This window comes from Bos javanicus, chromosome 6 (genome assembly GCF_032452875.1).
Source record: "Bos javanicus breed banteng chromosome 6, ARS-OSU_banteng_1.0, whole genome shotgun sequence".
Classification (NCBI taxonomy): domain Eukaryota; kingdom Metazoa; phylum Chordata; class Mammalia; order Artiodactyla; family Bovidae; genus Bos; species Bos javanicus.
In genome coordinates this window covers 60,287,362-60,301,508 of record NC_083873.1, presented here as the reverse complement: position 1 = coordinate 60,301,508, position 14,147 = coordinate 60,287,362, and the positions used below count along the sequence as shown (strand labels likewise).

Here is a 14,147-nt window from a genome sequence, read left to right as displayed (position 1 = left end):
ACAACCTGTTTATCCACTTGCAATTGTGGTTAATGACTCTATGATCACAAAGATGGAGGAGCCCCCCTTGTGCCCTGGTATCCAGGGAGCTTTCACCACGTGTTGACAATCTATGTGTAATTGATCTTTCATGCAGTGCTCCTTACTAGTTCAAGGTGAAATGCACTCAATTGAATTTTTTAACAATTTGATTAACTAGGAGGAGACTAAGATTATCTGTTTTTTTTTAAATTTATAGTATAAAGTGAAACTTCACATCATCAATTTGTCTTTGATTAGGTGGTTTATATATTTTATTCATAACTTTATACCCTTTTAAAAATGTATTTTTTGTGTGAAGTAATATTGGGTTGGCCAAAAAGTTCATTTGGGTTTTCTGTTAGATCATATAGGAAAACCTGAACTAACTTTTTGATAATCCTGGTACATGTATATAGGTTACAAGTTCCTGCTTGTGTATTTGCTCTGTCATTTCCTGTTTCTCAGAAGCAACTGCTTTCAATTCAGTTAGCATTTCTTCTGATATTTACTTCCATGTAGCTAATATCTTTATATTGATATTTCTTGATTTTTTTTCATTTTTAGACATTAAATATTGAGTTTCTATTAAGGAAGAGAAGGAGTTAGCTTTCTTTTATACTCCTTCCCTTAAATACCTGCTTCTCACTCTCTGAGATAGTTGTATCTCCATCAATATTTTCCATAGCTGAGTTATGCAGTAGCTTTGTTTTCTTTTTTGTACAGTATGTTTAAAAAAATCTTTGGTTTTGGTTTTTTTTTTTTTGGCTTTCCATTCTATTTATGTGCTACTTATTCATCCCCAAATTCTCAAATAAGGTCAAACGCAACGGCTTGGCTCTCACTTCTTGTGTGTGTGTGTGACGTTTTTCCGGGAGCCTTCTGTTTGCCTGCTCCCTTCTGGACTGTTTGCTCTTGAGGCCTTATGCACAGCTGTTGACCTGGAATTTTCCTTTACTACCATGTTGGGAATTCTTGATTGACCTGTTTACTGAATAGCATCTCTCCTGGTTTCCTTTTTCTTTGGGGGGAGGCACATTGCCCACTTGCTTCTTGAGAGAGAAGAGTGTATATGATGTAATTTTTTTGCGATCTGGCATGTGTGAAGATATCACTTAGTCTCTCCTCACATATGATTGATACAGAATTTAAAGTTGGAAATGATTTTCCCCGAGACTTTTGGAGTCCTTGCTTCATTTTCTTCTACTTCCAAATTTGCTCTTGAATTGTTGGATGCTTTTCTGAGTCTGGTTATTTTATATGTGACTTTTTTTTTGATGTAGGGGGTAGCTTGTAGAGTCTTTTACGTTTAATCCCCTAATGTTTCATATAACGTGCCTTGGTGTGTAACTTTTTTCATCCATGGTGATCATTTTTGCGGGAGGTAGTGGATGATAATTTTCTTACCACTGTTTTCTGTATTCTCTTTTCTGAAACTTACTTGTCAGACGCACTGGAACTTTTGTATTTTCCCTCCATCTTCCTTATTGTTTTAAAAAAAAATTCCTGACCTCTATCCTTCTCTGATTTTTTTTGTTGTTGTTGTTCTACTCTTGGGGCACACTTATCTCTATTATCTTCTATCCCCTATGATTTTTAATTTCTGTGATCATAATATTAATTTCCAGTAACTCTTTCTTGTTCTCACAATATTTCTGTTTTATAGCATCTTATTTTTTTTATTTATGGGTGCAAATATCTTTTTAATAATGGATATGAAGTGTTTTCCTGCTCCCAGAATTGACCCTCTTTCCTCCTGAAGCTCCTGTCTGTCATGTTAGACTCTTCATCACATGTCCAGTGATCATTTGCTGTCCATTTTTATTTATGTGAAGGCTCTGTATGCATGAAGAAGTGGGCAGGCTTCCTCTCACGTCACCTTGGAACCTTACTTACCATAGGATGATTTTCTTTTTTAAGAAGCCCCCTTTCTCCCTGATTTTGGTAACTGTAGATCTCTTTTCTTGGGCTGGTTAGAAATCCAGCAAAGAAAGTTATTTCCATTTGGAGTGTATGCTTTTGCTCAGTCCTGTATTTCAGAATGGTACCTCCACTCAGTCACTCTTCCTTGTGGTCCTGAGTCCCGACCTTCTCAGGTAGAAGGAGAGAGAGCTGGCAAGTTTCATGGCTCAGGATGGATCTGGAGGTTTGCTCCTTAAGATGTCCTACAAGCGGTTCTCCAGTTGTCACTGCTACCTCCATGCTGCCTTCTCCATTCATGCCCCCACTTTATTATTATTATTTTTTTTTTTTGATTTTTGGATCTTTTGTTATTTCAACTTTATTGAGGTATATTTCATATACAGTTATAAGATTTTAAAAGTGTACATCATGGTATTTTGATACACATTTACATTTTGAAAGGATTTCCCTGACGTAGTTAATTAACACATCCATTACTTCACATATTTTTCTTTTTTCTTTTTTTTTCGGTGAGAACATTTAAGTTTTGTTCTCTTAGCAAATTTCAGTTATACAATACAGTGTTTTCAACTCTAGTCACCATGTAATTCATTTTCTAACTGAAAATTTGCACTCTTTTACCAACTTCTCCCCATTTCTCCTATCCCCAGCTTTTGGCAACCAGATTTCTAATCTATGAGTTTGACTTCTTTTTTTTAGATTTTACATATAATGATACCTGTAGTATTTGTCTTTGGCTTGTTTTTTTTTTTTTTTTCCTTTTTTTAAAAATTTTTTTAAAATTTTATTTTATTTTTAAACTTTACAATATTGTATTAGTTTTGCCAAACATCGAAATGAATCCGCCACAGGTATACCCGTGCTCCCCATCCTGAACCCTCCTCCCTCCTCCCTCCCCATACCCTCCCTCCGGGTCGTCCCAGTGCACCAGCCCCAAGCATCCAGTATCGTGCATCAAACCTGGACTGGCGACTCGTTTCATACATGATATTATACATGTTTCAATGCCATTCTCCCAAATCTTCCCACCCTCTCCCTCTCCCACAGAGTCCATAAGACTGTTCTATACATCAGTGTCTCTTTTGCTGTCTCGTACACAGGGTTATTGTTACCATCTTTCTAAATCCATATATATGCGTTAGTATACTGTATTGGTGTTTTTCTTTCTGGCTTACTTCACTCTGTATAATAGGTTCCAGTTTCATCCACCTCATTAGAACTGATTCAAATGTATTCTTTTTAATGGCTGAGTAATACTCCATTGTGTATATGTACCACAGCTTTCTTATCCATTCATCTGCTGATGGGCATCTAGGTTGCTTCCATGTCCTGGCTATTATAAACAGTGCTGCGATGAACATTGGGGTACATGTGTCTCTTTCCCTTCTGGTTTCCTCGGTGTGTATGCCCAGCAGTGGGATTGCTGGATCATAAGGCAGTTCTATTTCCAGTTTTTTAAGGAATCTCCACACTGTTCTCCATAGTGGCTGTACTAGTTTGCATTCCCACCAACAGTGTAAGAGGGTTCCCTTTTCTCCATACCCTCTCCAGCATTTATTGCTTGTAGACTTTTGGATCACAGCCATTCTGCCTGGCGTGAAATGGTACCTCATAGTGGTTTTGATTTGCATTTCTCTGATAATGAGTGATGTTGAGCGTCTTTTCATGTGTTTGTTAGCCATCTGTATGTCTTCTTTGGAGAAATGTCTATTTAGTTCTTTGGCCCATTTTTTGATTGGGTCATTTATTTTTCTGGAGTTGAGCTGTAGGAGTTGCTTGTATATTTTCAAGATTAGTTGTTTGTCAGTTGCTTCATTTGCTATTATTTTCTCCCATTCTGAAGGCTGCCTTTTCACCTTGCTAATGGTTTCCTTTGTTGTGCAGAAGCTTTTGAGTTTAACTAGGTCCCATTTGTTTATTTTTGCTTTTATTTCCAATATTCTGGGAGGTGGGTCATAGAGGATCCTGCTGTGATGTATGTCGGAGAGTGTTTTGCCTATGTTCTCCTCTAGGAGTTTTATAGTTTTTGGTCTTACGTTGAGATCTTTAATCCATTTTGAGTTTGTTTTTGTGTATGGTGTTAGAAAGTGTTCTAGTTTCATTCTTTTACAAGTGGTTGACCAGTTTTCCCAGCACCACTTGTTAAAGAGATTGTCTTTAATCCATTGTATATTCTTGCCTCCTTTGTCAAAGATAAGGTGTCCATATGTGCGTGGATTTATCTCTGGGCTTTCTATTTTGTTCCATTGATGAATATTTCTGTCTTTGTGCCAGTACCATACTGTCTTGATAACTGTGCATGCCCCCACTTTAGATGTAACTGTGCCTGGACTAGTACTTTTCTGGGGGTCTGTGCCCCACATTGGCTGGCTTCTTCCTGTCAGTTCTACCAGTACACATTTAGTTTTGTCTGTCCCTCTTTGAAAATTCACTCATCATTAGCTCATCTGCTTTCCATTTTCCAAAAAATTTTTCCATCGATTTTCCCCTCTTCCATTCTCCTGTCAGTCTATCCCTGACTCTTATTTAGTGGAATCTGGAGGGAATGTAGTTGAGAACATAATTGTAATCCACCACTCAATCCTGAAAATCCCTAATCATTAACTTTTCAAGTTTGGTTTTTCTACCTGGATACATGGTTGTCCAGTCCATTAAAGAAGAGTTAATTTGGTTATTCTAGGATGGATTCCATTTACTATATGTTTGTTTCATTCAAGGATTGTTACTCACACTGTCAAAATTGAAATAAGTGTCATCCTTTCTTGATTTAAATACATACTAGGAGAAAGGGTCAGCTATTTCTTAGGTATAAGTCCAAGTCAGACCTCAAACCTGTTCATAAGAATAGCATACAATTTACAGTATTTCAAAGAAATGACTTTCATCCCCTTGGGCTTTCCACGGCCATAATCCCAGTTGGGTCACACTTTCTTAAGTCCCCTACTAGTTTGACTTGAGTCGTGTCCAAGCTGGCAAAAAACTCTTTTCTCAGGAGCATTTTATGCAGTGCTCCCAGGTATATTTTATGGGCTTCCAGGTGGCTCAAGTGGTAAAGAATCCACCTGCTGCTGCCAGAGATGCAGGTTCTATCCCTGTGTTGTGGAGATCCCCTGGAGGAGAAAATGGCAACTCACTCCAGTATTCTTGCCTGGGGAATCCCAAGGACAGAGGAGCCTGGTGGGCTACAGTCCATGGGGTCGCAAAGAGTTGGACGTGCACTCATGTGTGCATGGGTATGCACGCACACACAAACACACACACACACAGAGACAGGTATATTCTGTAGGATACTGAGTTTTCATGAAACGTATCTATAGATTTTATAGATGATTGTCAGACCATGATATCCTTCTTTATTCTTAGGATAAAATCTCAGAATATCCCTTGCAAAATGTAGAAGATTTCATAATGTGCAAAGGCTTATGTTATTGACCTTGTAAACACCACAGCAGAATCAGGGGCAAATATGACCTCTCTTTCAACTTTTTCCTCATATTTTATTAGTTCCCCAGTTTTAAAACGTTAAACATTTTTTTTAAAGTTGTTAATATATTAATGTATGTCAAGAATTACTGTAAGATTACTATGGACCTTATTGAACCATTGTTAAGCCAAGAGGAAGCCAATTCAAACTTGAAAGGTTTTTGTATCCTGTAGGGTTTGAATGAAGATAGGGGAATCTGATCTGATTCCCAACCTAGAGTTTGCCAAATCCTTTTTTTTTTTTTTAAGAAAAATGTTGTTTACCTTCACTTGGTAGAATTAATGCTTTTCTGTTTCAGACACCTCATGTTCTTTGTTGACAAATCAAGATTGAGAGTATGCAGAGCTTCTGAGAGGAAACATTCCTAGTTGAAGGTTCCTGTTTTCATCATGATCAGTAAAGAGTGCCAGGCATCTGCTTTGTGCTAAAGCTTTCTAGAAGTGTTGCTGCCTCCGGAGCAACAGGCAGGAAGTACTTCTGCCCTTAAAACCAAAAATAGATGCTCTTTCTCATTATCATAGCTTAAAAGATCATCTTTTTTAATGAGATGGGTGCATCCCTTGTGGTTTTCACAGATTTAATGATCAGATTATTTAATGCAGAGCTTGGAGAAAAATAGGTCTGGTGAGACAGACAATGGAAATTTTCCTGAAAGTTAAAGCAACATCAACTTTGTTCTTTTTCTTTCCATAAATCTTTTTACTATTTCTTTTCTCTTTTATTTTTTATTTACTATTTTTCATGGTACTTAAAGAAATTTTCCTGTCTTATGTTAACATGTTAGTACATTTACATAATTTTCACTCTACGTTAACTTCAAAAGATCATCACTAAGGAAAAAAAATTATTTGCAAGAAGATTTAGATGTGTCACTATTTAAGTATACTGTATATAGTCTAAGTTGCTGTAGACAACTCTATTGTATGTTAATGTGTTGGCAGTCAGAAGGAGAGAAATGGCTTCTTTACTGATTTTACGAAGTTCTGTTTGTGTTTTGAAAAGTGGAGCAAGGGGAAATAAAGAGAAGAAAGAATAAGGGAAACAAAGATAATGTACATGAAAGTGCCTTGTAAATTGCTAAATAACATAAAGATGGTAGTTACTATTATTGCAGTGACATAACTTCCAGTGAGAAAGCAAAGATTTAATAAAGAAAAATGGGAAAGGGGGAAAAGAAATCATTTGAATTAAGAAAAAGTTAAGAAAAAAAGTGGGAATATCATAATGCTGGGGGGGCAGAGTTTTATAATCTGTTTTTTTTAACCTGAAAATTCAATAATACTTGTACTTCCTGTTTAAACAGTAATGTTGAAAACATTTTATTAACAGGGGCTTCCCTATAGCTCAGAGGGTAAAGAATCTGACTGCAACGCAGGAGACGCAAGTTAGATCCCTGGGTCAGGAAGATCCCCTGGAGAAGGAAATGGCAACCCACTCCAGTATTCTTGCCTGGAGAATTCCATGGACAGAGGAGCCTGGCCGGCTACAGTCTATGGGATTGCAAAGAGTCAGACACGACTAAGCGACTAACACATACAAAGAAAGGTTGTTGAAAATAATTTGAGAAGAAGATCTTATCATATGAGGTGGTGAGAGCTGGATAGAAACCACCAGGCAGATGACTTGCTCAGCTCTAAATAAAGATCTATGTGTCATAGGGCATTAGGTACTGTGTTTCCATTTAATTAAGGTTTAATTTACATTTGCTTATACTGTCTAAGCCTTTCATTTGTTGTTCCTCATACCTTTGCAAGATAGGTATCATTAACCCATTTTACAAATGCGTGTAGAAGGCTAATTGACTTGCCTGCAGCTACTTATCTAGTGGCAAAGCCCTCTCTGCTCCAGGTTTTGAGTTTATTTACACATTTCCACAGATACTTCACATCAGAGCAGTTGATTTAGTTGTGTTCCTGGATATTCAGCTTACTAAATGTCTCTAAAGGAAGTCCTTGTTAAATAACCGTGTGTGGGTGTGTGTGTGTGTGTGTTACTTAGTCGCTAAGTCGTGTCCGACTCTTTGCGACCTTATGGACTGTAGCCCACCAGGCTCCTCTGTCCACGGAATTCTCCAGGCAAGAATACTGGAGTAGGTTGCCATTCCCTTCTCCAAGGGATCTACCCAACTCAGGGATTGAACCCAGGTGTTCTGCATTGCAGGCAGATTCTTTATTACCGAGCCACCTGAGAAGCGTCATGGCAACTATAGGAGGTAAATATTACTATTATTTCCATCTTATAATATCCATCTTATGGATGAGCAAACTGAGGCATGGTCACTTACTAATAACACCCCAGGGCACATTTTGGGTTTGGCTATGTTTGTACTAAATGACTTCCTGCGAGTCTTAAGGAATAGGAGTTGAATTCTATAAGAACCAAGGAATAAACAAAAAAGACATCTTGGCTGCCCAAGTATGGGTTCAGAATGTGAACTGTGTCCTTCAGAGCTTATGTGAAACTTGGTATTTTAAGTTTTAGTTCTCTGAGGCTTTTAAATTTTATTTGGTTTCCAAACTCAGCCGACTTGAGGAAGGGAAAGATTGATACTTGAACAGTAATGAAACTCACCTCCTGATAGCAGGGGAGAGGAGATAACCAAACTTGGCAGGCAAAACATCTCCCAAAATGTTGCATTTGTGACCTTTGAGGGGAGGAGCAGACATCCCTCTGTGCCTGGAAAGGCGGTTTTGCCACTGGCCAGACCCCTGACCACTGGCGCTGGTCAGTGGGTTACCAGCAGCACCCACATAGAGCCAGCCTTTCATCCTGTCCCTTTGTCCCATTCATTCATCTTCCACTCAGCCTGACTCCACTTAGCCCTAGACCTTGATCTGTGACTCAGATTTCACCTTTGGGTCTCCTTTTCCTTGGTGTTTGAATTTCAGCAGCCTCTTCCTTTTGGTTCCCAGAATGTCCTGTTGCTTTGGTAGGAACTCCCCATCCAGTTCATGCTGGTAGAAATTGAACATCTGCTTAGTATCCACAGGGCTCCCATCTTTTCCTCAGTCAATATTTCTCATGTTCTAATAGAGCAAGATAATTGATAGTCATATTGATGATTCTGTGCCACCAGAGACTAATCATTTTCTGGACTCTCTGAGAAGGCATTATCTTTTAGGGAAAAAAAAAAAAATCCAATATGATTGAAATGAAACCCGTTTTATTACTTAGATGGGTCGCCCTTTAGCTATTATGAAAATCTTCATCATAATCATGTCTTACTCCTTGAGGTTTCTAAAAAGCAGAAATTATACAGTATTATAATGCAGGATGATACCAGAGAATTATGAGTTACAGAATTTAGCATAAGCAACTTTCTAGTAGCTTGAACCCGCTTTCATAGCAAAAAAGATGTTACATTGAACAAAGCCCTTTAGGAAAATATTTCGCTTACAAATTTGTCTTTTAGGGCAATAGCAGCAAGTACTTAAGTAGAGTGATTATGTTATCATAAAATAGTTAGAAAGGGAGATAGCAGAACAAGTGCTTGTTGACATAGAATGTTTATTTTGGAGAGAATTCTTGGCATTTTTGCCCCATGTCAGCATAATAAGAATTTGGGGGAGAGAAGGGAAGCGTTAATGTATTTGTTGAGGATTAATGTCCCTGTAGAGAGCATTTGTGTTAGTGAATATATTATGGATAGTATCATAAATATAGTAATTAAAAAGTTGCACACTAAACACTTTGTGTACTGGCATAAATATTCCTTTCCTCTCCTTGGTGGCTTGCATTCAAGTGAATAGTGTATTGTTCATCTTGGTCTCCTGGATTCTTTTTTCTCTTTTTGAATAATTAATGTATTTTTGGCTGTGCATGCTTTTCTCTAGTTGCTGTGAGCAGGGGCGACTCTCTAGTTGCGGTGCTCTGGTTTCTCATTGCGGTGGCTTCTTGTTGCAGGCTCTAGGGTACTCAGACTTCAGTAGTTGCAGTGCAAGGGCTCAGTAATTGTGGCTTGTGGGCTCCAGAGCACAGGCTCTTTCGTTGTGGTCATGGGTTTAGTTGCTCCACAGCATGTGGGATCTTCCTGGAACAGGGATCGAACCCATGTCTCCTGCATTGACAGGTGGATTCTTCACCACTGACCCACCAGGGAAGCCCTGGTCTCCTAGATCCTTAATCAAGAATAGAAAAAAGATAGTAATGTTCTAGATCTGTTTCCTTCTCTATATATTGCTATTCAGATGGGCAGAAACAGTCAGTGTTCCAGGACCGAGTTACTGAGTGATTTTTTAACAGTTCAGAAGCACAGAGTGCGTACTAACAGACAAAACAACCACCTACAATTCCTTCCTTTGGGGAACTTTGTCCTTAAAGTTGTCTCCAGACAATACTACAGTGTGCTTCTTGTCATGTGTGAAATGTGTTCACTGTGATCGGTGATACCTCGGAGCTTATGTGCCGTAAAAGAAGTGAGATGATGAATAATACAAAGCCATGTCAGGATCAGAATTTTTAAGGAAGCGAGACTTGATTATCTCATTAGGATCTGTTGCCCCAGTGGGTTGAAGCTGAGTGGGTGGCTTGTGTGAGTGAGCAGTAGGAGGAGAGGCACCCTGCTGTTAAGAGTAATGATGTTCTGTCCTTCTCACTGAAGGATAACAAAGAAGGCAGATGTAAAGTGGGCAATTTCTATTTCTTTGTGTGCACAAAATGTTTGCACCTACTTATTTTCCCTTTTAAGAGGCATATTGTTTTTCATGATTTCTGAACTCTCTTACTTACACAATATTTATTTATGAGTTCATAAAGAGTTTCTTCTATGGAAAGGAAAGTGAGTGCGATTGAAAGCGATTTGCAGCTTGGCTCTGGCATCAGGGTGGGAAAAGAAGGAATAGAAGGAGTAATTCTGTCCTCACCATTTAATTGGCCTCTTTATCTCCTGGTTGTGAGAACTCTTCACTTATATATTGGTTTATCGATTGATTCCATATTTATGGACTGCTTGCTATATCCCCTGTGCCCCAGGGATGCAGAGATGAATGACACAGTCCATAGGCATCTCATGGCTCCGTAACCTTCTCTGTTCTGGCTGACTTTAAGGATAATCATGTGTTTATCTACAATTCTGATATTCTGTCATCCTCCAACGATGGCCGGTAGATATGGTCACGTAACCAAAACGGACTAGTTCCGGAGCGGCCTTGGAGTTTGTGAGATCACAAAGGTTGCTTGGAGAACAGAAAAGCTACTTTATAAGGTGTTTTCCATCGCATTAGACTTTCTAATGAACCTTGCTACACTTGGCATTGTTGGAGCTCTTTTCAAGAGCCAAGCTACTCCACCCACTTCCAGACTTGCCAGAAGCTGAGGTGGGAGCGTGGGCAAGAGACTGGAGCAGGGTGACATCTTAAGGGACATTTCACTAGGAAATCACGGGCAGGTGCCACTGCCAGCGCCAGCCTCCTCCTCTTGCCTTTTCTTTCAGATGCCATGACTTCATTCTCATTAGATTAGTCTGAATGGGAGCATCTTAAGAAGCCTGTAAGATAGTGGGTCGTGGTTTCACTTAATGAAACTATGTGTAAATCTTTGGAAAGCTTGGCGCTGAGATCAAAAATCATTTTAAGAGGTGAATTCATCTGAATCTTTTGCTCGTGTGCTGTTTCTTTTAGTACTAATAGGTTCTGCTGTGGGTGTGCTGATCTTGCAAATGCCCCTTCCTGTCTTGATTCGTACTGGCTATGTTTATTTACCTTAAAACAGGGTTAGGCTACTTTAATTTTAGAGGATAGCCCAATATCAAGATTTTCAGGATCTGTGGCATCAAACCATTTGTGTCAACTTATTCTTCGCAAAGAGACATGGCAACTATTTTGTCTACAATGTTGATGTCATTTGGTCCATTGCCTCTAATATCCCACCAATGCTGTTACCTTCAAACTTACCATAACCAGATTTGTTTTATTCTTTTAGTTCTACTATTCTTCTAATGTCAGAGAGTTGTAGATTCCACTTCCTCTTAAGGTCAGCTCTTTCATTTGTCATCCTAACCCTTTTACCCTTCTTTGGGTCATTATCCTGTTCTTATCTCTCCCTCTTGAACGCTCACCCTTTCTCTCTCTACTGATTCCTTCAGCTAATCAGTCGACTTCCATTAGCACCAGTCTCTTCCAACAACTGCTCATTCTCCTTTCTCTTCTCTCACTTGCTCTGTTATCTCTGCCTCCACCACCTCAATGAAACCACCTTCAATCAAGGTGGCCCATGGCTGCTGAAGTGTCAAATCCAAAGCTGTATTTTTCATTTCTTGTCTTTAATCATCTCATTGTCTTCCGTGGTACCTCTCTGACTGTCTTCTTTGGTCTTTTTCACAATGTCTTTTTCCTCTCCCTATCATTGTGTTCTCTAGGCTTCTGCTTTTAGCACTAATCCTCCAGTTGTCTCCCTCTACCCATATTCCCTCAGTGATCTCACCTGCTAATCTAATTTCTGCTACTTTCTATGTAATAACCACTTTTATGTTCTGCTCAGGTTTCTTTGCCAACCTTCACACACAAGAATATCTGGAAGTCCTCACCCAAATCTTCTACATCTCAGTTTCTAACGCACCAAACTAAACCCACTGTCTTCCTTATTAAACTCATTCATTCACTAGTATTCTTTACCTCTATTGTTGCTGTCATCCACCCACATGGAGTCAAGTACCATGTTGTTCTGCTTTTAGTATCTGGATGTTTCAAGTACTAACTCTTCTCCCCTTTTTCCTTCACCACCTACCTCCATGCCCTAATCTTACCCGTTCCTCTCCTACCTGACAACCAAACTGTCCCTACTGGTCTCCTTGCCTCTGCTCTGCCCTCGGTGAATCCATCCAGAAAGTAATGGATCTGAAACTCAGATCTGATCCCTCAGTGGCTCTCTGCAGCCAGTTCAAAGGTTTTGAATTTGTATACAAGGGTGCGGTCTGGCTCCAGCTTCTTTCCTGGCTTCACCCTGGAGAGTCTAGCAACACTGAGTTATGCTATGCAGTTTCTTACTTCTGCCTTTTCCGTTGTCCGGTCTCCCACTCCCAGCTTGGCTGAGTCCTACTCAGCCTGAGGACATGCTAGGCTCCCTTGTATTTGAAAGTCTTCCCTGCTTCTCTATTTCTGGGCTGCTTGCCATGAATCTGAGTCACTGTGTGCATCCCACTGCCCTTTGGGGATCATTTGTGTGTGTTTCTCGGTCCCAATAGACTTTGCTTTCCTTAAAGACAGAGACAGTGTCTTATCTCTGTAGCTCTCGAGCCTGGCACAGTGCTTCACATATAGGAGGTGTCCAATGAATGATTTTTAAGTGAAAAATTGATAAGGACATTGAATCAATTTGTCTACAAAACTGGGCAAAAGTAATTCATGCAGAGTAGTACCTTTACAAGGGGGCATGAAGTGGGGCTTCTGGGGTCCTGATAATGTTCTGGGTTTTGATCTGGTGTTCAGTTTAAGAAAATTCATTGAGCTGTCCATGTGTGGTATGTGTCATTTTCTGTATGTTTTACTTCAATGAAAAGTTTTTAAAAATTGGATATTTTTTTTTGCTCAATACAGAAAATCTCATGTCTCCTTTCAAGCTTTTCAAGTTTTTATAGGGTATGAGTTTAGATGTCACAACAAAGAGCCAGGCTAGTGCTATTCCTTGATGTGAAGGAAGAGTGAGATGAGAAAGCGTCAGTGTGGGTGGGGTCATCTCGTTTTCTCAAGAGGGCCAGTGAGGGCCAGCACTGATGGACAGACTTGTGGTCACCTGTACTTCTGTCACACTCAGTAGAGGGCCCACATGCTAATTATCAGCATGCTCTGGGCCTTCCGGCAGTGGCAGGGAGACTTCATCTTGGATGTGACCATGAATAATTCATCAACCTGGTTATCTGGAAATTTGTGGTCATCATTAGCATTTTAATGAAAAAAAAATGCAATCATTATCCTAAATCTTTTTTTTTTTCTCTTTTTTTTTTTTTTTGTCTCCCTCCTATAACAGCTTAACCATCTCAGTCTTTCCTGAGTACTTGGAAACTGCCGGGGTCCCTGACAATGTGCTGACTGGTCGTCGCTATGGGCAGACGGTACCCAGAGGCTCACTGTCATCCAGGCAGCTCATGTACGTATGGGATTTGTCTCTCTCTTTTTTTAACCCCCTTTAATTTTCCGTGTAGAATATAGCAGGGTACTGAACTGGTGACGGTTTATAAGATATACATGAGAGTATTCAGAAATGCAGGAGAATGGATTGCTCTAGGGTAAGTTTTTAATATTGAATGATGGAAAATGTTACCTAAATTAGGATTTTTATGAATCAGTGGCCCTATAAGACAGACCAGAAGTGTGTATCAGCAGTTTCTCTTTTCTGTTTCAGTATATCCACTTACACATAGGTTTTGTTTTTTTTTTCTGCTTGTTTGTTGAAGCTTTCCTTTTTCATTGCAATATATAATATTTGAAACAATAGCAATGCCGTAAATTAGAAACACTTCCCAGTGACTTAAAAAATACCTTTGAAATAAAAAAATTCATGGACCTGGAAGAGGTCCTCAGGGTATGTCACTGTTGAATACATGTTGGTGAGAGAGTTCCCAACTCTAATATCTTACCATTCTCCACAGGAGGAAAGTGTTGATTCCCCCAGTGATGACTTACTGTGTCTCACAACAGTTCCCTTTTTCCAGTATTAGTCTTTTGGGAATGTCCACAAATGCAGCCTTTTCCTGTTTGATCCCACTCTGATTAACTTAGTAGAAACA

The 14,147-nt window shown here is 39.3% G+C and overlaps 1 protein-coding gene across 16 annotated transcripts in view; it reads left to right on the top strand.

The window, feature by feature from the left end:
* The window catches only part of APBB2 (amyloid beta precursor protein binding family B member 2), a 382,829-nt gene that overhangs the window by 130,782 nt on the left and 237,900 nt on the right, over window positions 1–14,147 (top strand). For 12 of the 16 annotated variants that reach the window (XM_061419976.1, XM_061419963.1, XM_061419979.1 and 9 more), the window contains one exon: window positions 13,388–13,507. The exons of 3 other annotated variants lie outside the window; for them this stretch is intronic. The gene's annotated coding sequence lies outside the window, so the exon portion shown is untranslated. Of the gene's footprint in view, window positions 1–10,637; window positions 10,741–13,387; window positions 13,508–14,147 lie in introns of those variants that run through there. One more of the 16 variants, XM_061419967.1, reaches the window with a different exon arrangement.